Source organism: Macaca thibetana, chromosome 4 (assembly GCF_024542745.1).
Source record: "Macaca thibetana thibetana isolate TM-01 chromosome 4, ASM2454274v1, whole genome shotgun sequence".
Classification (NCBI taxonomy): Eukaryota; Metazoa; Chordata; class Mammalia; order Primates; family Cercopithecidae; genus Macaca; species Macaca thibetana.
Genome location: NC_065581.1, coordinates 13,548,486 through 13,571,927, shown reverse-complemented (window position 1 = coordinate 13,571,927; position 23,442 = coordinate 13,548,486). Strand labels below are relative to the sequence as shown.

At 43.9% G+C, this 23,442-nt stretch overlaps 2 long non-coding RNA genes across 2 annotated transcripts; one reads left to right on the top strand and one right to left on the bottom strand.

Moving 5' to 3' along the window:
• Positions 1–28: 28 nt before the first annotated feature.
• On the bottom strand, positions 29–17,408 carry LOC126953740 (uncharacterized). Its single transcript, XR_007725338.1, has 3 exons — positions 17,324–17,408; positions 10,084–10,147; positions 29–232 (listed from the first exon to the last, which is right to left on the bottom strand). It is a non-coding gene; the product is annotated as an uncharacterized LOC126953740 (long non-coding RNA).
• On the top strand, positions 189–3,055 carry LOC126953739 (uncharacterized). The gene is made up of 2 exons (XR_007725337.1): positions 189–253; positions 2,597–3,055. It is a non-coding gene; the product is annotated as an uncharacterized LOC126953739 (long non-coding RNA).
• Positions 17,409–23,442: the final 6,034 nt, after the last annotated feature.

The following is a 23,442-nucleotide window of genomic DNA, read 5'->3' as shown; positions in this document are numbered from 1 at the left end:
AAGGATTGTCTGTGCTTTATTTGGGGTGGGGGTGGGGGTGGGAGTGGGAGTAGGGGTAGGGGGCGGCGGGTCGGAAGAGGCGCGGTGACTTTCTTCGTCTTTGTCACCTTCCAGGGTTCATTCCACTGCCCAAATATGTAGTGAGTTACTATCGGCTTTGCTTCCTCCTTCAGCAAACAGCTGGATCACACAACTTCAGGACAGAGGATTTTAAGTGTTGGGGTCATTTTCCCTGAAACGATTTCAAATGATGGTGAGTTGGTTCCCAGGCCAGCCCACCTAACCTCGAACGCAGTGATGAGTGCGCTCTGACTGCTGAGCTGAGAGCCCCGGTGACTCAAGTGGCTCCGCAGGTCCCCGTTCCCTTAAAATCGGAGTCTTTCCTTTTCTTGGATTTGGGCTTACCACCAGCACCTCTTGGCAGAATGGAATTGCTTGCGGGCATGTCAATGGACTAGAAAGGGAAGTAAGTGGTCTGAGAACTTGGGGGCCAAAAATGTTACATTAACATTTTTTGCCTACCTAAAATCTCAGCCACTTTCCACAGTTTGGCTGGAAATTCAGCCCATATTGAAGCCCCTCTCACTCCTGCAGGTGTTACCAGCAACTTAGGGGTTTATGGAGTAACGAAATTGGGGAGGGCCTCACATCCCGCTGCTTTTTTTTCCCCTAACGTGTATGGTGCTTACTCTGAGCCAGACACTTTTAAGAACTTCACATTATTAACCAATTTAAATCATACCCACCACCTGATGAAATAGGTACTGTTGTCCCCACTTTATGGGTGGGGAAACTGAGAGCCAGGGAGGTCAAATAACTGCTCAAAGCACAAAACTGTTGAATAGTAGTGTTAACTAGGGCAGTCCTGGAGAAATCGCTCAGAGGGCAAAACTGAGAGTTCATTGTTTTCTTTTTTTTTTTTTTTTTTTTTTTTTTTTTTTGAGATGGAGTCTTGCTCTGTCACCCAGGCTGGAGTGCAGTGGCCGGATCTCAGCTCACTGCAAGCTCCGCCTCCCGGGTTTACGCCGTTCTCCTGCCTCAGCCTCCCGAGTAGCTGGGACTACAGGCGCCCGCCACCTCGCCCGGCTAGTTTTTTTGTATTTTTTAGTAGAGACGGGGTTTCACCGTGTTAGCCGGGATCGTCTCTTGATCTCCTGGCCTCGTGATCCGCCCGTCTCGGCCTCCCAAAGTGCTGGGATTACAGGCTTGAGCCACCGCGCCTGGCCATTGAAAATGCTCGTTTCTTTCTTCTTTTCTTTTTGTTTTATTTATTTATTTTTTATTATACTTTAAGTTCTAGGGTACATGTGCACAACATGCAGGTTTGTTACATATGTATACATGTGCCATGTTGGTGTGCTGCACCCATTAACTCGTTATTTACATTAGGTATATCTCCTAATGCTATCCCTCCCCCTCCACCCCAAAACAGGCCCCAGTGTGTGATGTTCCCCTTCCTGTGTCCAAGTGTTCTCATTGTTCAATTCCTACCTATGACTGAGAACATGCAGTGTTTCGTTTTCTGTTCTTGTGATAGTTTGCTGAGAATGATGGTTTCCAGCTGCACCCATGTCACTACAAAGGACATGAACTCATCCTTTTTTATGGCTGCATAGTATTCCATGGTGTATATGTGCCACATTTTCTTAATCCAGTCTCTCATTGATGGACATTTGGGTTAGTTCCAAGTCTTTGCTATTGTGAATAGTGCTGCAATAAACATACGTGTGCATGTGTCTTTATAGCAGTATGATTTATAATCCTTTGGGTGCATACCCAGTAATGGGATGGCTGGGTCAAATGGTATTTCTCGTTCTAGATCCTTGAGGAATCGCCACACTGTCTTCACAATGGTTGAACTAGGCTCATTGTTTCTTAAACCGTTTTGTTTCTTCGTTGTTCGTTTGTGTTTTCCTAGTCTCTTTATCTATAGGTAACCTAGCTTAAAGGAACTGCGGTTGGCCCGGGAGCTTCACTGCCCTTTGCCAAGTACCAGAGAAAGATAAGGCCTACTAGGAACCAGAGAAAACCAGAACCAGCCACCCCTTGTTATTTTTAGATCATTAATACATCATTATATGCTCAACTCCCGACCCACAGAAGAGAATCACCGCCATTTTCTGACAGTGCATTGTATGAAGAGGCATGTTTATGAAATGCACCTGTGCATCTAGAGTTCCCTTGCACACCTCCCCACTCCACATCTAATGCCTTACAATTCCCCAGCTTCCCAAAGCTCTGGAAGAAGGGGGTCTTTAACGTAAAAGTTTACTCCTCCATTCCTGGCGAGGAATGAAACCCGCTTGCCTTTTTTTCCAGTTGATGTTCTTTCTTCGCAACCGAGATAGAGTAGGAAAAGAACGCAATTTACCAGTAACAGTAGAGCTGGGATTTGAATCTAAGTGCTTTGACTTCAAAGACAAGGTTCCAAGCTGGTACACATACCTCTTCTCATGAAAGTGTATTCCATTTCTTTTGTGCTTTCATATTGACCATTGTGAGTTAATCCTTTCAGTTGGAAGAAGAGGGAGACAGTGTCCATTACTGCAAACTTTCATGGTCCACAGGCCCAATATGTAGCCTTCACCACCCACAGGTTCTGCCACTTCTGGGGCATTGTATTCCATCAAGATCCAGGCACCTGCCATCCACATACCAGCCCTGGAACTCATCCCTTCTCCCAGGCTTGGAAACGCCAACTCTCCCTGACCAGTGTCGAGCCACGTCCTCATCTTGATACATCAGCCACTATCCTTTCCATCTTTCAGGCAACTCCAGCTTAATTTCTCGATGGCCTTGCCCTTCTGAAACAAAGGCTGTTCCCTTTTCCCAGAATGACTTTTCCTACTCCCTCCACATTAACTCCCCTCATTCTTCCAGTCTCAATTCATTTGTCCCTTGGTGGGGCAGGGGGGCGGGCAGCTTTAAACCCTCCTCCCTCCCAACTAGGTAAGGTCCCTTGTCTCTAATATAAGCACCTGTAGCACTATGGCACTTATCCCAGTTGAGATTTTAAATGTATTTCTGTGTATTTGATTAAAGTTTCTCTCCTCCACCAGGCTGTGTAGGTGGCTTCTTGTTTTGTTTTGCTCCCCGTGGTATTCCCAGCACCTCAGGATCCCTTATAGTAGATGCTGAATTAGTAAATACATATTAAATAAATGAATGAACAATCTCACAGGAAAAGCAGCCTCAAACTCAGAAGATAATGACTTGGCTATCTTTACTAAAATTTAAGAGGCAAATGACCTTTTCTTTCTTTCTACTGATGAGTCTGTCTATAGCAGCACAAAACAAAAAATAAATAAACAAGATAGAGTTCATTGATAACGCCATCCTATTTACAGAGGTTTTCCTGGGACAGGTGAGTAGGTGATAGAGGAGTTCAGAAGCACATACACGATAAAATAATTTTGCCTATTTCCTTTGGTGAAAAACAGACATGTCAAGCTTTAACTCTGGAAAGAGAATCTCTCTCCAACCTGAGTTTTACATCCTCTTGGGATCTCTCACTTTACTAGTTATCACTTCCGTCTTTCAGGGGTGAACTGTCCTCTTTAAGTTTCCAGTGCAAATATAAATATGGAAATAAATGCCTAGGGATGGTTGACACCAAGAATGACCCTGCCCTGAGATGGAGGGTCACACACAGCACCATGAGTTGTGACTCTAACCTCCATCAGTTGGTCAGTGCATCTGCATGTAACATGTAGCCACAGCATTCTCCCAAACCTGCTACACAGAACAACATTGCACACACCACATCTTCAGAAATAAAATTGACATGAATAACTGAGACGTGGCAGACAGGAAAACGGGGATTGCAGAGGTTTGCATGCTCTGCAGTGAGGAAAGCTAGGTTGTCAGGACAAGTCTGCAACAGAAGGCAGTCTGGGGCCATGAGAACCAACACACTGTCTTTCAATGGCTGGATGGTTGGATGATGAGCCCATATTCTTTTTTTTTTGGGACAGAGTCTTGCTCTGTCACCAGGCTGGAGTGCAGTGGCGTAATCTCGGCTCACTGCAACCTCTGCCTCCCGGGTTCAAGCGATTCTCCTGACTCAGCCTCCCAAGTAGCTGGGACTACAGGCACCTGCCACCACGCCCAACTAATGTTTCTGTATTTTTAGTAGAGACGGTTTCACCATGTTGGCCAATCTGGTTCGAACTCCTGACCTCAGGTGATCCGCTTGCTTCAGCCTCTGAAAGTGCTAGGATTACAGGCGTGAGTCACCATACCCAGCCAATTAGCCCATATTTTTTTTTTTCCTTTTTTTCTTTTTCTTTTCTTTTTGAGATAGAGTTTCACTCTTGTTGACCAGGCTGGAGTGGAGTGCAATGGCACGATCTTGGCTCACTGCAACCTCTGCCTCCTGGGTTCAAGCGATTCTCCTGCTTCAGTCTCCCTAGTAGCTGGGATTACAGGCATGCGTCACCACGCCCCGCTAAACTTTTTTTGTGTTTTTAGCAGAGACGGGGTTTCTCCATGTTGGTCAGGCTGGTCTCGAACTCCCAACCTCAGGTGATCCGCCCGCCTCGGCCTCCGAAAGTGCTGGGATTACAGGCGTGAGCCACCGCGCCTGGTCCCATATTCTTAATATCTAGGAGCTCTGTTCTTCCTTTTTCACGTTTATACCACCCAGTTTGTTGTTTATGTTTGTTTTGCTGGAGGCAACCACGTTGATCTTTTGAAAATATTTAATGGAATAATGACAATGTGTCCCCCACTGCCCCACTGGAACAGAATTTCTCAAGTGGTCTTTTTTGTTTCCACCTTTATCAGCAGATGTGGTTCTCCTTTCATATCTGCTATGGTTTGAACGTGTCCCCTCCAAATTTGTATTGAAACTTAATACCCATTATGGTGGTATTGAGGTGGGGCCTTTTGGAAAGCGATTAAGTCATCAGTGCCCTGCCCTTGGGAATGGGTTAATGCCCTTATAAAAGAGGCTTCAGAGAGAGTTTACTTCTCTTGCTCTTATGCCTTCTGCCAGTGAGGATACAGTAAGGCACCATCTTGGAAGCAGAGAACATCCCTTATCAGACAGCAGTGTCAGTGCCTCCTTGATCTTGGACTCCCCAGACCCCAGAAATGTAAGAAATTTCTGTTTTGTTTTTTGAGACAGAGTCTCGCTCTGTCACCAGGCCGGAGTGCAGTGGCACTATCTCGACTCAACTGCAACCTTCACCTCCCGGGTTCAAGCGATTCTCCTGCCTCAGCCTACCAAGTAGCTATGACTACAGTGCCACCACGCCCGCTTAATTTGTGTATTTTTAGCAGAGACGCGGTTTCACCATGTTGGCCAGGGTGGTCTCAATCTCTTGACCTCATGATCCACCTGCCTCGGCCTCCCAAAGTGCTGGGATTACAGGCGTAAGCCACCACGCCCAGCTGAAATTTCTGTTCTTTATAAGTTACCCAGTCTGTGGTATTTTGTGACAGCAGCACAAATGGACTAAGACAGTACCCCAATCCATCTCCAATGAGGTGTCCAAGTTCTCTACTCTCCCTAGTGTTTACCGTTGGATGGAAGGTTGTCCATAGTTATTGGGTGGGGGTAGGAGAGAGTTTAATGGGGAAGGTCCATGCTTTGGGACCTCTTGTCTCTGATACCTTTCCACCCTGGTCCTTGGTCTCTACAATAGTTCAAGGATAAGGATCAAAGTCCTAGCAGGTTCCAAATGCTGATTTTCTCTCTGATGAGAGACTCGTGTAGTTTGGGGGGATTCTTTTAACCTTAGCTCCCTTGACATTGTCTGCTTAGATTCTGCATCTTGGTAGGTTTGGATCTTTTCCAGCAGAGGGCCCTTCTCTTGGCAGAAAGCTGGTAGAACAGGATTCTTTCCAAGAAAACTAGAAGCCAACTCCTTTTCCCATGGGGCCACATCAAGTCCGTGGAAAACGTGCCTGAATCTTTTCACTGCTGAATCCTGGAAACAGAGGCATTCCTAACACAACCCAAACTCTCTTGGGTCTGTTCCCTCAGGCCCACCTTTCCTGTGGGCTTTCACAGGTACATACCAGCTACCAGTCCCTGAGGTCCTCCAGCTCCAGGGACACAGGTCAAGCTCTCTGGGTGGCTTTCTGAAGCCCTCCTCGCTTGCCTTGAGGTGTAGGGAAAAGCTCTGTTCTGCTCCCCAGGGAGACATAAGGAACATACCTGCATTTTAACAACGATATCCAGAGAATTTTTTTCCTTTTACGTGTCTGTGGTGAGTGAGGGGCTAATAATGGCATACCAGTAATGATGGCTAATGTTCGCTGAGCTTTAAGCACCAGGCACTGTTCTGAACATTTCCCATGGATTATTGTAGTCTTCAGTCCTCACAATGACCCAGTGAGGTGGAGGCTTTGACTTTCTTCATTTTACCGTGTGGACAGATGAACTATCTGCTCCTGGTCACGGAGCTGCTAAGTGCAGAGTCAGAATTTGGACCCAGGCCTTCTGGCTCCTGAGCCCATGCTGTTGGCCACTATGAATAGTCTAGCACCTCTCTTTAAAAGGTGCGGGTGCTTGTCACCTCTTTTCTTTTTCTTTTTCTTTCTTTTTTTTTTTTTTTTTTTTTTTGAGACAGAGTCGTGCTCTGTAGTCCAGGCTGGAGTGCAGTGGCACGATCTCGGCTCACTGCAAACTCCGCCTCCTGGGTTCACACCATTCTCCTGCCTCAACCTCCCGAGTAGCTGGGACTACAGGTGCCCACCACCACGCCTGGCTAAGTTTTTGTATTTTCAGTAGAGACGGGGTTTCACTGTGTTAGCTAGGATGGTCTCAATCTCCCGACCTCATGATCTGCCCGCTTCGGCCTCCCAAAAGTGCTGGGATTACAGGTGTGAGCCACCGCGCCTGGCATACCTCTTTTCTTCTCAGCCTTCTGAACTTAAGCAACATTTTGAGGCAAACAGGGACATTGCATATAATATCTTGGCACATGAAAACATATATATAATGTTGTACATTATGTGTGTGTGTATATATATATAAAAAACGTGCATTTTTTTCTTTTGCTCCCTACATTGTCTCTATTTTCTCCTGCTTCCTTTTGTGTTTGTTTTGGTCTCTCATGTTGGAGACTTTCCCCAAGTATCTGATGATCTTTGACTGTCTGTTCATAGTAAGACACCAAAAATGGATAGGATGATGCCAGGTGGGGGTGGGGGTTGAGGAATGGCTCCACTGTTGGGCAAGGATAGAGCTAGTTCATTGGAGGACACAAAAAATGTCAGTCTTTGAGGCTTTCAGGTATTTAAAGAAGCATCATACAGTATCCTGTTGGTGGAAGGTATTTGCCTGTTGGCCAGAGTTTTCCTGACTGAGTTGTGGAAGAGGGTTTGGGATATGGTGGGATATTAAAATGTAGACTTTCTCTTAGTCCTTTTGTTTTTTTTTTTTTTTTTTGCAGCATCTCTCCCTCACTCTCCTCTGCTTGCCGTCCCCAAGTTGTCCCCAAGAGTGGTGCAGTTTTTCAAACGAAGAAACCTTTTGCTTTGTACAAGCATGTGGGGAGGCGAAGGAGAGGAGGAGATGGGAGGGAGGGGGAAGGAAGCAGAATTTTTTAAAAAGCTATGCAGCTCTAGAAACTGAATCCTACTGATATTTTTGAAGGGATCGCGTTAAATGTATCAATCGCTTTAAGGAGAATTAACAGATTTATGATAGTGAACTTTCCTATTTAAAAACAATGTTTACCTTTCCATTTATTCAAGTCATCTTGTAAATCTCTCAGGAATGTTTTCAACTTTCTTCATATGAATTTTCCACATTTCCTATTTAATTTATTCCTAAATGTTTTATAATTAAAATTAAGTTGTGGAAGTTAACCAAAGGATGTGTTCATTTTGAAAAGTCATCTTTACATGAATAATTGAACAAAACAAAAGATAGTAGGTCATAAGCTAAGAAACATGAGAATGAAAATCCAGTATTCTTCAAACTGACTGGGTAGATGCGGCCACCTCTAGTTTAATCTCATCCATCCATCCATCTATACATCCATCACGGCATCCATCTATTTATATAGTCATTCATTTATCTTTTATGTGCCAAAAACTGGCTAAGCCTTCAGTGTGAGCTCTGTATGAGTACTGATAATATTAGCAGTGCATGGATGAAATAATAAAACTTTGCTATTGTAGCAGGACGAACCGCAGACAAAACTCCTCAGACACCGGATTAAAGGAGGAAGAGGTTTTTCATTCGGCTGGAGGCGTTGGCAGACTCGTGTCTTAAGAGCTGAGCTCCCCGAAAAAGAAATTCTTGGCCTTTTTAAAGGCTTACAACTTTAAGGGGTCCATGTGAAAGGGTCGTGATAAATCGAGCAAGCGTGGAAAACGTGACTGGGGGCCACATGCATCAACTAACAGAACAAAAAGTTTTACAATGCTTTTTTCATACAGTGTCTGGAATTTACAGATAACACAAGTAGTTTAAGTCAGGGGTTGATGTTATTATTACTTTTTTTTAACTCCTAGGGTCGGGTGGTGGTGCCAAGGTTGTCTGGCTATTTATTTTACTTTTGTTTCTTTCTAACTTTTTGCTTTCTCTCTTTCCTCATGTCTTGTGAACTAGGCAAGGTGGGGGGAGGAGGGCAGCAGCAGGAGTAGTGATCTCCTTCCTTACTATCAAACATACTCTCTTTATTTTTTTCTCTTTAGCCCCCCTCAAAACTTTAAATACTGAAATTTAGTCTTTGCTTTTTCGCCCTTCCTTTCTAATACAGAGCTCTACAGGGTACCTGTTGTAAATGTTAACATTTTCCTTAGGCACATAAAGCATTTAAAATGTTTTTTCATTGGAGTCTTGGAAGTTTAATATAATCCAGTGAGAGGTCAAGGCAAAAGATTGAAGTTGAGGCAAAACTAGTGCATCGGCACTGTCCCTAATCATGACACTTTATTAGAGCAGTAGGAACAAAAAACGCCCTCAGGAACCACAAAGAAAAGAGCTTGAGTTTTAGTCTACTTCAGCGGACATTTGTCCATTTTATTACATATTTGATCTGTATTTATTTCATAAACAGATGTGATCACTTACTCCACTGAGTGTGTGATAAACACTGGAGGGCATGTAGAAGTGTGTTGTAGGCAATGTTCTGTGGGGCTGAAAAGCACAGGATTTAAGAATCCAGTCTTCACCAATTCTGTCTTAGCATCTTGAACCTCAGATTTTTCACCGTTCAGATGGTGCTAATAATGCTCATTCTCAATGCATTGTTGTAAGGATTAAATGAAATAATGTATGAAGAGTATTTAACATAGTGCCTAGCATACAGTACCTCCCAATAGGCAGTTGCTGTTCATTTACTACTTTCCAGGACTAGGTTATGAAATTACTTTATATATTTCACTTTGAAATAACATCTGAGTAGTTATTAGCAACTATCAACCCCCTCATCTTTGTACTGTTTCATCAATCTCCTTGAAAAAGAAACCATGTATCAACCCTCTTGGAAAGGCATAAAATGAATATTAACCAGATTCTGAAATTTCCGTCATGTCGAACAGGTGTGATTCTAAAACCAGCAGCATCAGCAACACCTGGAAGTTTTTTAGAAATGCTGAATATAGGCCGGGCGCGGTGGCTCAAGCCTGTAATCCCAGCACTTTGGGAGGCCGAGACGGGTGGATCACGAGCTCAGGAGATCGAGACCATCCTGGCTAACACGGTGAAACCCCGTCTCTATTAAGAAATACAAAAAACTAGCCGGGCGAGGTGGCGGGCGCCTGTAGTCCCAGCTACTTGGGAGGCTGAGGCCGGAGAATGGCGTGAACCCGAGAGGCGGAGCTTGCAGTGAGCTGAGATCCGGCCACTGCACTCCAGCCTGGGCGACAGAGCGAGACTCCGTCTCAAAAAAAAAAAAAAAAAAGAAATGCTGAATATAAATCACTACTCTAAAATGCTCCATCAGAATCTGCATTTTCAGATCCTAAGGTGACTCTATGCACTTTACGGTTTGAGAGTTGCTGCCCTTGTTTACCTACCAGTGGAAGTTCAAGAGGGCATTCACCTGATGATTTTTGGAAGCAGAGGAGGAGAATTAGACATAAGATGAGAAAAAAGCAGTGGAAACTCTTGGGACTTACCATATGTCCTGGCCTCACCCGGGTCCACAGCCTTTTGAACTTGCTTATCCTCCCCATGATGGATCTGCGTGGTATGAGATACAACCAAGAAAGGCATATCTGGTGAACTGGCAGGAAAACGGGGAAGGGGGCTCTCTAGAAGACAGACCACAGACTACGGGGACCCCGGAAGTGAATTCATCCTCAGGGAAGAAACAGGAAGGCGTGTTGAGCTGGTCTCAATAATAGCTCTAAAGTCTGGAGCCGGGCAGCAGGTCTAAGGAGACAGAGCATAGTGGTCATGACCCGAGCCTGCCCAAGCCAGTCCCCCTCATACCGTCTGAACTTTAAAGAGGAAACAGCTTATGTAAAAGTAAAGCATTTGGCTCATTAAATTCTGTGATGCCTGGGGTCTAAGGATCTCTCCCAGGGCCTCTAAAAATATAAACCAAGAAGAGCAGGATTCACACATCATTACCCATCACACAGCAAAAATTATCTGTGGGCAATGGCCCAAGGAGACTGTTCAGCAGTGGATGGGGATGGGTCATCCTGCTGGCACGGGCACTGGCATGAAAGGGTTTGAAGATGCCCCTTCACAACAAAAATCAAAGCAAAACAATACCTAAGATACTGTAGTGATATACGTATGGGATATTTGACTAATAAAATAAGTAAATGGTAATGAGCTTATTTATACTCTTGGTGGGTAAGATCTGGGGATGTTCCAGTTATAGAGGACTAGCCATTTGATTCTCAATTGCACGCAACAGAAGCCAACTGTGGCTGATTGAACTATTAAAAAATGAATTCATTAAAAAAGAATAGGGCCAGGTGTGGTGGCTCACACCTGTAACCCAACATTTTGGGAGGCCAAGGTGGGAGAATTCCTTGAGGCTAGAAGTTCAAGACTAGCCTGGGTAATATAACGAGATTCTGTCTCTAGAAAACAATTTAAAAACTACCCAGATGTGGTGGCATGGGCCTGTAGTCCCCAGCCACTCAGGAGGCTGAGGCTGGAGGATGGCTTGAGCCCAGGAGTTTGAGGCTGCAGTGAGTTATGAGCACGTCACTACACTCAAGCCTGAGTGATAGAGTGAGATCCAGTCTTGTTAAAAAAAAAAAAAATAGATTCTAGATAGCAACTCTATTCATAATCTCCCCAAAATGGAAACAACCAAATGTCCATCAATAGGGGAATGGATGAGCAAACGGTAGTACATCATACAACATAATACTATTCAATAAAAAGCAATGGACTACATGAAACAATTTGGATGAATCTCAAAGACACCATGCAGACATAAAAGGCTATCTACTATATATTTCAATTTTTATAACATTCTAGAAAAGGTAAACTCTAGGGATGGAGAACAAATCAACAGTTTCCAGAAGTTAGGAAGGGGGAAGGGTGTGACTACAGACAGCAGAAGGGAGTTCTTTGGGGTGATTAAAACTGTCTGTATTCTCGTTGTCATAATGGTACACAAATTTATGCATATGCCAAAATCCACTGAACTGTACACTAAAACAAAACAAAAATGTGACTTAATTGTGATGGTTGGACAACTTTTTAAATTTACTGAAACTCACTGAATTGTTCAACTACAACGTGTGAATTTTGTGGTAAGTAAATTATATCAGGAGGAGCAGGGGATGAAGAGACAGAGAATGGGTAAAGTGGGTTCATTATACTACTCCTTCTACTTTTGTATATATTTCAAAATGTTCATATTAAACAGTTAACAGCTGGGCGCAGTGATTCCTGCCTGTAACCCCAGCACTTTGGGAGGTCAAATGGGGAGGATCACTTGAGCCCAGGAGTTCAAGATCAGCCTGGACAACATAGAGAGACATCGTCTCTACAGAAAATTTTAAAAATCAATTGGGTGCAGTGCCATGTGCCTGTAGTCCCAGCCACACCGGAGGCTGAGGTGGGAGGATCGCTTGAGCTGGAAGGCTGAGGCTGCAGTAAACCTTGGTCTCGCTACTGCACTCCAGCCTGGGTGACAGAGTGAGACCCTGTCTCTAAATAAATAAATAAATAGATAACAACAACAGCAAAAGGAGGCTAGGTATCTCACAGAGTCACTGAGACCAGGTCTAGGACCGCCTGCCAGGAGCAATGCTCAAAATTCCACCGCAGAACTGCTGCAGAAAGAACAACCTCAGTAGCAACTACCAGGACCAGATCTGAGCTTGAACCATGGATGCTGCGCATTATGGATATGGAGGTTACCCCAGGCACACTCTCTCTGCTGCCCGGGAAGTTGAATTTCTGAATCCTCTGCCATTGTCAGTGAGTGATTTTTGGTCCCTTCTTTTCATCATTTTTCTGAGTCAGGGTGGGTGCCTCTGCAGAACCTCAGTCCTGTGGCTGTTACCTGGGAAAGCAGGCATCTTGCATTTTCACCTTCTGGAGTGGAAGACTGACTCTGCTTCCCACCAGAGCTCATAAGGTGGGAGAATTCCCCAAACATGGGAAAGAGGTGCAGGTACTGAGCAGCCAAAAAGAAGGACAATGCCCACTGCAAGAGCAAGTACAACTTTCTTTCAAGTGTTGCCTTATATTGGCCTCTTTGGGTCTGGAAATGCTTCATATTACAGCAGCAGACTTGCATGTTTTCCAAAACATGAGGACGAGTGACCAGGTGTCCACTTGCCTGTGGGTCTCTTCTTTCACATACTCCACTATAGTTTCTAGACAGACCCTTACACACTCCAACCTTGTTCGCATTTTCTGTTCCAGCATGCTTCATAACACAAGCTTTACTTTCTGCCTCCTTGGCCAATAAAGGCCAAAGGCAATGAGGAGAGCTCAGGCTTTTTGACACTTTATAAAGACAGCCTTGAATCACACAACACGTCCTTACAGTACACCCAGAAGGAAGTGAGTAAAAGGTAAGTTTGCAAGTGTCCTTTACTTTGATGTCTTTGTCCCTTGTCAAAAGTTCCGTGGTGGAGGAAGGATATCCTTCATCATCTTAAATTTCACTGAATGCCAAAATGGTACCCATGCAGCTCATTTCCACCATGGTAGCTGGCTACCATGCTTCACTTAGGCTATCCATAAATTATTGAAGGAGAGATTTTTATAGCACACTATAGGTCCTAGGTGCTTTCACATCATTAGTAAGATATTCTTCCCTGAATCTTCAGGTCAATGTTAACATCTTTTGTTTTAAGTGCAACTACGTGGACATAGAGGTTACGTGATGGGGCTAAGGTTAGGGAGTGAGGCACTGTCAAACCTGGGATTGTGTGATCTCAACATTGAATCATTCACTGGTAGAAGGCTGCACTAAATCCAGGCCACTTTAAAAGTCAAAAGCAAGAGAAGAATTAACTAAGTGCTGAGCTGATTCTTTTGGAAGCTTGACTCAGGGAAGTGATGGCTTGAGAAGGGTCTTAAAACTTGCTGCTATAAGACTTCTAAACCAATGCAGCTCAGCGCCTTAACCACAGACCCTAAAACTGTCACTAGAGATACCTCTCCCTGGGTTTTTGCATGTTCACATTCATGTTCCAACATGACCTTCTTAGGGGTTAATGGAAGAGGTGTTTAGACCCAAAGGCACTAAAATTGATATAAAGAAAATATTTACCTAAATAAAGCAGTCATTTCTTGGCTGTTAGCTAAATTATCAGTTATTCACAGTTGCTAGCTAATATTTTATTATTCTTTTCTTCATAGTCAGTTTAAAAATACATTTTACAAAAATACTATTTTTTTTTTTTTTTTTTTTTTTTTTTTTTTTTTTTTTTTTTTTGAGATAGTCTTGCTCTGTTGCCAGGATGGAGCTGGAGTGCTGTGGTGTGATCCTGGCTCACTGCAACCTCCACCTCCTGGATTCAAGCGATTCTCCTGCTTCAGCCTTCCAAGTAGCTGGGACTACAGGCACGTGCCATCATGCCCAGCTAATTTTTGTATTTTTAGTGGAGACGGGGTTTCACCATGTTGGCCAGGATGGTCTTGATCTCTTGACCTCATGATCTGCCCGCCTCAGCCTCCTAAAGTCCTGGGATTACAGGCGTGAGCCACTGCACCCGGCCAGTACTACACTTTTTTTTAGGACTCTCAGTCAAGCAAAGGTTAAAAGCACTGAAGTGAATCCTAGGGCACTGCTATGCAAAATCAATAGTTGCTACCTCTGGGCTTTAGCACCAGAATAGTGCTTATCTTTCAATTTTTTATTTTACCTTCCTCAAAAAGGCTGAAGGAAAGCTCTAGAAGGGAATTCAAATTCAGTTCTCCCTGCATTCTAGAAAACCCTACAATTAAGCAATAGTAATCTAATGAGAGAATCCAAGAGAGTAGGTCATTTTTCAGCCTAGTAGAAAAAGCTGCTGCCTAAATGGACTTTTTTTTTTTTTTTTTTTTTTTTTTTTTTTTTTTTTTTTTTTTTGAGACGGAGTCTTGCTCTGTCGCCCAAGCTGGAGTGCAGTGGCGCGATCCTGGCTCACTGCAAGCTCCGCCTCCTGGGTTCACGCCATTCTCCTGCCCCAGCCTCCCGAGTAGCTGGGACTACAGGCGCCCGCCACTGCGCCCGGCTCATTTTTTGTATTTTTAGTAGAGACGGGGTTTCACCGTGGTCTCGATCTCCTGACCTTGTGATCCGCCCGCCTCGGCCTCCCAAAGTGCTGGGATTACAGGCGTGAGCCACCGCGCCCGGCCTAAATGGACTTTTTTGTTCACTCTTGCATTCTATCATCTCAGCATCAACTAATTTTCTGAGCTCTTCACTGTCAGATATTTATTTCTGAGGCAGCATAATGCAATATTGTAGAGAAGGCAAATATTTAGTTATTTGACCCGGAGCAGGTAGGAATGGAGCCTGCTGAGTGTGGAGTAACAAAACCCACCAGCTAAACTATGAAATGTCATTTCCAAATCGACCGTTGAGTAACCGTGCTGCTAGCTCAAAAAGAAAACGAGTGACTTTTGGGCCTGCCACATATCAGTGTTCAGGTCACAAAAGGTCAGCAGAGGCCAATGTTGGAAATAACACTTAGCTGGAAGCTCAGGCCGAGCACAGCGAACCAAGCTCACTGGCACATTTCCTGGTTGGTTAAATTGGGGGAGATTGGGTATATCAAGCTTTTTTTTTAAGATGCAGAATATTTTCTTCAAATGAACCCTTCACACAAATCTGATGGGCAAGATGTTCCAGATTTAATGATGTATGTAAACAGAAATGATTACAAAACAGAAATCATGCAATATTAGCAATACAAGCTTAAGATTCCTTCTTTTAGGGGCTACGTTTAGCATGCAATGACGCTGACACAGCTTCATTCGATTAGGCCACATAAGCGCTTTCTCTCTGACAAAATATTAACCTGGGTGGTGGTTAGAAATTGTTTTTCTCTTTAGGACAAATAAGCAAAACAAAAACAAAGAGTTCCTATTTTTTAAAATTGTGTATACACTTTTGAGAACATATCTTTTTTTTTTTTTTTTTTGAGACCGAGTTTCCCTTTTGTTACCCGGGCTGGAGTACAATGGTGCGATCTCAGCTCACTGCAACCTCTGCTTCCTGGGTTCAAGCGATTCTCCTGCTTCAGCCGCCCAAGTATAGGATTAGAGGCGCGTGCCACCACGCCCAGCTAATTTTTGTGTTTTTAGTAGAAACGGGGTTTCGCCATGTTGGCCAAGCTGGTTTCAAACTCCTAACCTCAGGTCATCTGCTCGCCTCGCTCTCCTAAAATACAGGGATTACAGGCATGAGCTACTGCGCCCGGCCGACAGCATATCTTAATAATAATAAACATTTATGGAAGACTTAATACGTGTCAACCACTGTGCTAAGCATTTTACACATTGCTTTAATCAGAGCTCATGTTCCAAGAGGCAGAAACCTACTCCACACTGGCTTACGGAAAAGAGAGAACGAATCGCATACGGTTGAAAAGCCCAGAAATATAAGAAATTTTAGAAATGCTCAAATGCAGGAACTTCAGCTCTTTTCCTCTTTTTATTCCCAGGCAGGCTCTTCCTATGTGATGGTAAAAATGGTTACCAGCAGTTCTAGGTGTACATTCCCTTTTCAGGAAGAGAATCCCTCTTTCCCACTGGGGCTCCAAATAGGGGCTGAATCTCACTGACTTCGCTTTGGTCATGCGACCCACCTAAAACCACTAAGCTAGGAGGCTGGACTATCCTGATTGGCCAGATTTGGGTCACATGCTCTTCCATGCAGCATTGAGAAGTCAGTTTCATCCGCACTGCGTGTACTAAATAAGAGTTGAAGAGGGTGATCAACCCAGAGAAAATTAAGATGCTATTAGAAGTCAAGGAAGAAAGAGATTCTGGGCAACCCAACACAATAGATGTCACTGCAAGTCTATTTTATGAATGAGATACACAAAGGCTCAGAATTTCTAAGTAATGTGGTTAAGGCCACATAGCTGGTGGTTCACTAGGCTTTAAACAACCTTAAACAAAGACTCAGCCTAAGCGTTGGGATCAGACAAGTTTGACTTTAAATTTTGGTCCCATTGCTTACCGGCCATGTGGTCTTAGTTGTTCTTAATAGTTTCTCTGAGCCTTAGTTTATCTCTAAAATGGGAATAATACTGTTAATAATCAACGAGCTGCTCTTCTAATGCACGTAGTATCCAATACCATAGCACTGACTTTTGAGAAGTTTGTGTTTATTAGCAAGCAGACATGAACATTCAAATCTGCATCCTCAACATGGTGCTGGCTAAGGTTTTACAGGCATGAAATAAGATGTGATCTCTGCAGACCATGCAATAACACGACATAATCTGATTAGATCCTACCATTCAGTGCACACCAAAGGTTGATCAGTTTGGATCCTTAATCCTGCCACACAGTGCTTTGAAATCCACCTTTCACTATCCCATCTTAGACTCCCCTAGCAGTTAAACACTTGGTTCCACATGGCCTGCTCAAATTGTGTCCAATTTGACACCATTTGGTGCTTGGTCTCACTAACAATTGAAACTGCCAACCATCTCAATGACTCTTACAAATCTTAACGTCAGCTGTCCAGGGTTTAGTTTCTTCAGATGTGCTTAGAACTTTATTTTTTCTGGTAGGGTTATGTTATCTACACAGACAAAAATTAACCTACAAATCTTCCTAATGAGTATCACAGCCGTAGCTTTTAAACATGGGGCGTCTGAAACTTAGTTCCTCCCAACGGTTTTGGGTTCTGCACTGAATACTACAGATCATACACACAAATACCAAAACACACAATAAGTCACTACAAAAACCAAGAGTAAAGCTCACGCACAAACCACTAACTTACCAAGTCCTCGCTGTGCCGCTGGGCTGCCTGCTTTTATTCTCTTATCGGACCCCACCCACATCCTGCTGATTGGTCCATTTTACAGAGAGCTGATTGGCTTATTTTACAGAGAGTTGATTGGGCCATTTTGCAGAGAGCTGATTGGTCCGTTTTACAGATAGCTGATTGGTCCATTTTGACAGCATGCTGATTGGTGCACTTACAATCCCTGAGCTAGACACAGAGTGCTGATTGGTGCGTTTACAATCCTTTAGCTAGACACAGTGCTAGACAGAAAAGTTCCCCAAGTCCCCACTAGATTAGTTAGATACAGAGCACTGATTGGTGCATTTACAAACCTTGAGCTAGACACAGGGTGCTGATTGGTGTATTTACAATCCCTTAGCTAGACATAAAGGTTCTCCAAGTCCCCACTAGACTCAAGCCCAGCTGGTTCATCTAGTAGCTTGCTCTCCAGGGCTCCAGGCGGAGCTGCCCGCCAGTCCCGCGCTATGGGGCGGTCGATGGGACCGACCGGCAGCCACGGAGTCGGAGGCGGCTCCCGTCGGGGAGGCTCGGACCGCGGGACCCCACCGCAGTGGCGGAGGGGTGGGTGGGGGTGGGTGGGGGGGGGGGGGGGGTCGGGCATGGCCGGGCATGGTCGGGCATGGCGGCTTGCAGGTCCTGAGCTTTGCTCCGCGGGGAGGCAGCTGAAGCCCAGCGAGAATTCGAGCGCAGCGCCGGCGGGTCAGCACTGTTGGGGGACCCGGCGCACCCTCCTCAGCTGCTGGCGTGGGTGCTAAGCTTCTGGCGCCAGCCAGCTACTACGAGTGCGGGGGCCCTCCGAGCCCACGCGCACCCGGAACTCGGGCTGGCCCGTGAGTGCCGCGCGCAGCCCTGGTTCCCGCCCGAGGCTCTTCCTTCACACCTCCCCGCAGACGGAGGGAGCCAGCTCCCGCCTTGGGCAGCCCAGAAAGGGGCTCCCAGAGTGCAGCGGTGGGCTGAAAGGCTCCTAGAGCGCGGCCAGAGAGGGCGCCGAGAGCGAGCGAGGGCTGCCAGCACGCTGTCACCTCTCAAGATTATGTCACCTTCAACTTGGGAGTCTATGGTTACTGAAAAGCAGTTTACAGCATTGTTACATAAAAATTGAACCAGAGTAGTCTAATATTACAATGCCTGTTTCACAGAATTAAATAAAAGGACATCTAAAGCATTTGCTACGTTCAACACATAGTAAGCTTGTGGTTATTATAAAGTTATACTAACAAGTAATTTTAGTATTATAACTCATTATTTTTGGCCTTTCTTCAAAACCCGTAACTATCTAAAGATATCAGTCTATTTTGGCAAGAATTACTAGTAAATTTAGACATGTATAACTAATTGATGTAGCGTTATAAGACCCTACATAAGTGAAAATAAAGTTTAGAAGTTTAATTCTGATTATATGCTTCCTACTATTTTCTGGTGGCCATCTTTCTGTTGGAAGTACTACCTATCTTTTGCCCTATTCCACTTTTAAACTTTTTTTTTTTAATGTCATCTTCCTATGCTGTCGATGAGTGGCCCTGACCCCAGGGCAAAGCTCTGGTCTCTGGCTTGTGTTGGTAACGATTTTCACCTGTGAGTGAGGATTTTGGCACAGCCTCTTAAGCCCTCATTTCACTCATTCTTAATTCAGTTTGAGTAACAAGTAAGGTTGTCAGACACGGAAGGAGACAATGATGATTTATAATTCAAACCATGTATGTTCAGTTTTGAAGCAAAACAATAGACATCAGTCAAGACTTTTCCCGTTTCCAAACTGTAGCTCTTTTATTCCAAAGGAATAGCGATGATCTCTGTCATCAGATTACTCAGATATAAGGTGACCCAGAAGCCAGGCTTACAGCACTGTTCTTTTTATTAGTCTGATTTTTCCTGGGAGTTTTTTAAGGACTGGAGAATGTATGCTGTTCTTAAAGAAAAAGGGGAATACCTTAATCATGTCGAGAGTTTACACATAGGATTGTCTGTTGATTTTTAAAAATATATTGTCTTGTGATAATCATAGTTTCATTAATAACAATATGTTATTGTTGAAATCGGTTAATCTTCAATCCAGTGTCAGGTTGTGAGCCAAATTAATTCCTCCCTGTGCCTGGCACTCCTGTGCCTGACAGCCCAGCTCTGTCCCACCCGTTTCCTGCAGCCTGCTGTCTGCATCTCAGCCTGGATCTCTGCCAGAGGAAAGCAATGCCTAACAGTCAGCCACACCACTTCTCCCACTGCTTTTGTGTGGGCCAAACTGTTGCCAAGGGTGCTACCAGCCCACCTCTGGGAGAGTTCTGGGGCAGGGGTGATAGGAGGACAGACTCTTGTCTGTCTCAGCTTGGAGACTATACTTCAAGAGGACCTTGAGCACCTGGCAGCGCCTGGAAGGAAATCAGAGAAATACAAGGATGATCCAAGGGGTTAAAAAAAAGAGGATGAAAAGGAAAAAAACAAATGGTTGGGTCAACCGTGGTGGCTCACACCTGTAATCCCAGCACTTTGGGAGGCCGAGGCAGGCGGGTCACTTGAGGTCAGGAGTTTGAGACCAGCCTGGCCAACGTGGTGAAACGCCGTCTCTACTAAAAAGACAAAAATTAGTTGGGCGTGGTGGCAGCTACTCAGGAAGCTGAGGCAGGAGAATGGCTTGAATCCAGGAGGCAGAGGTTGCAGTGAATGGAGATTGTGCCTCTGTACTCCAGCCTGGGAGACAGAGTGTGACTCCCTCTCAAAAATAAATAAATAAATAAATAGTTGTTAGCTCACTTGGAGAAAAGTAGCCCGAGAGTAGTTCTAATTAGATATTTTAAATATCAACTTTAATAAAGAAATATTTATTAAGAGCCCACCATGTCCTGGGCAGGTGTTATACATGAAGAATCGTCACCTGGAAAACAATGCCTAGCCACTCTGTCTCTGCTGAGGATGGAACAAAAGCAAATAGATTTGCATAGCAGAATAAGAGTTTCAAATTAGCTGTAATGAAGAATTTTCTACATCACATAATGAGAGCTATTAAATGCTGAATGGCTTGCCAAGGGAATGGAGCAGCCAGGAGGGGGCCTGGGGCTGGCTTTGCTAATCAGTTCTGGGTGGGTTGAGACCCACAGCTCACAGCAATCAATTGTTTAAGTGAAGCTGGGGTTGTGTTGTTTGTCTCTCTGTATTATTTTGAACTATAATTTTTACAAATACTACTGAGTAATCTCTGAGAAGTGTTAAAAACAGGTTACTCAGAGAAAAGAGAAATGAATATCTGAACTCTAGGTGAGGAATCTCACAATAAAAACAGCAAGAGGTTTCAGTAAACATTTTCAAATATGTAAAAAAAAATGTTAAAGGGAAATAGCAACTTGAGGACAATACTAAGACTGTAACAAATGACAAATATTTGCTATCTATCTAATTCTTCATTCAAATTGATTAGAAAAACATTAACTCCCCAATAGATAACTGGATTAAAACAAAAACAATCCATAAAAGGAGACTTAGTCTGGCCAACAAATGAATGAAAAAAAATTGGACCTGATTACTTATAAAATACAATTAAGTCCAAACAACTCACTAATTATTGATTTTAAAAACTATATTTTTAAGTAATAGTTTTTATTGCTGATGAGGATAGAGAGAAAGGGGTCTAGATGGACATTAGTATGACTCTTTATATGTAAAGCTACTTGAAAACATTTATAGCAATTCCATTTTCATTTTTGGAAATCCGTCTATCCTAAAGAAAATCTAAATCTAAATATAGTTTTGCTCAAAGATGTTCATTGCTTTATCCACAATCACAAGAAAAGTTCAATATTATCTACAACCAGGAAAAATGGGAAGTAACCCAAATGTCCATTAATAGGTGAATGATCTCATAAATTGTGATAAAGCATCTCAAAACATTGGACAACAGCTACAATTATGTTTAAGTAGAGTTATTATAACATGGTAAAGGTCATGTTCAATATTAAGTGAAAAATGCATGATATGCCTGGTTGTGCCACTTTCTAGCTCTGTGGCTAGTAAGAGACTCCATTTCTCATCTGTAAAACAGGAAGTAACAAAAGTGTCTTTCCATCAGTTTGTTTTGATCATTAGGTAAAATTATCCCAGCATTTTGGGGAGCTGAGGCAGGAGGGTTGTTTGAAGCCAGGATTTAGAGATCAGCCTGGGAAACATAGCAAGACCCTCTACAAAAAACACACCAAAATACAAAAAAATTAGTCAAATTGGTGGTGCACGTCTGTAGTCCCAGCGACACAGGAGGCTGAGTTGGGAGGATCACTTGGGCCCAGCAGTTTGAGGCTGCAGGGGGCTATGATTGTGCCACTGTACTGAAGCCTGGGAAAGAGTGAGATACTGTCTCTAAAATATATACTTATATAGATATATAATTATGTACACAAAGTGCTTAGCAAAATGTCTGGAAAATACCCAGTGCTCAATACATTATAGCTTTTTTTTCTTCTGAGACGGAGTCTCCCTCTGTTGCCAGGCTGGAGTGCAGTGGCACCATCTCAGCTCACTGCAACCTCCGCCTCCCGGGTTCAAGCGATTCTCCTGCCTCAGCCTCCCAAGTAGCTGGGACTGCAGGCAAACGCCACCACACCCAACTAATTTTTGTATTTTTAGTGAAGATGGGGCTTCACCATGTTGGCCAGGATGGTCTCGATCTCTTGACCTCGTGATCCACCCACCTCGGCCTCCCCGAGTGCTGGGATAACAGGCATGAGCCACTGTGCCCGGCCAGCTTTTTTTTGTTTGTTTTTTTTGTTTGTTTGTTTGTTTTAGAGTGAGATATAACCTTGCATTTAAGGAGTCATCACAAGTATTTAAATTCAAAAACTAAGCCTACAGGAAACCTTAGAAAGAAACAGGTCAGAGTCAGGGGTGGTGTCTGTAAGTGAACCTAACTATAGGTTCAAATATGGTTCAACTATTATATTCTCTACTTTTTCCTTTTTTTGAACTTTCAAACTTTTTTCCCCCTTCTGTATCTCCACTACTTGTATAATGGATGAAAAAAGACAGGTTCTTTTCCTTCTTTTTAAAAAAATTTAGTTAAGTTTTTAACAATAGTTTCCAAGGATGAGTGGCAGAAATAGCCACTAAAGTTCAGGTAGACATTACAAACATTATTTGGCAGTAAACTCAGTGACTTCACTGGTCATGGAGAAGGGAGGGGTTGCCACCCTCAGGCCCCCAGCTCCTCTCCCCCTGCTCTGCGATCTAGGCCATGCCAGGACACAGCTGAGCCTAAAAAGGGCTTTTCTAGTGTTTATAAAGCTCCCTCACGGCCTGTCTTCTTCTGCTTCTTGCATTCTTTTCTCCCGCAAGCAGAGAACTGCAAAGACAGATTTTCCATAAAAAGCCGAGCTTTTATATAACCAAAAGCCTGATTCATCTTGCTTTACTTAATGAACGCCCAAATGGATTTTTATTTTTATATCCTCAAAAAAAAAAACTCCCTTCTTTATCCTTGAGTTAGACGTAAGTGATATTTTTGTTTTCGTTTTTCAGTTGTCATATTCTTTATTGAAAAATAAAATATAGGGGAAAACTCTGCTAGTCATTCTTTTCCCAGGGCCATCGTCTACAAACTGGGGGGATAAGGGTGCATGCTCACTCTGTTTGCACAATCCTCACAGGTGTGGCGGAATACAGGGATCTGTGGGGAGGGAAGAAAATGGGGGCAAGTCATTGTAGAAAAGTCACGATCATCCCTGAATTCTAATGTTCTGGTATTCACTTCAAGGACAACCGTGAATAAGACTTGGGATAAATATCCTCAAATAACCTCCCATGAATTTATACACATCTCATAACCAGAAAACATTCAGAACTTTCTCCACCCATTGCTTCCTTCCTCTCCAGTCTTTTTTAAAGTTGTTTGATTCACAGCCATGTCATACTGTCCCCACCTAGCGCTGCCTGCTCCCCTCCACCCCGGCGCCTGCAAAGAAAGCGGCTCTTCATGGAAAGGCAGCTGCGTGTGGTTTCCCTCCCTCCCATGGGCTGGGAAGGTAGGACTCCCGCCTGGAGGAGCTGGGCAAGCCTGGCGCCAACCCCATCCCCAGCCCAGCTCTTCCCAGCTGCT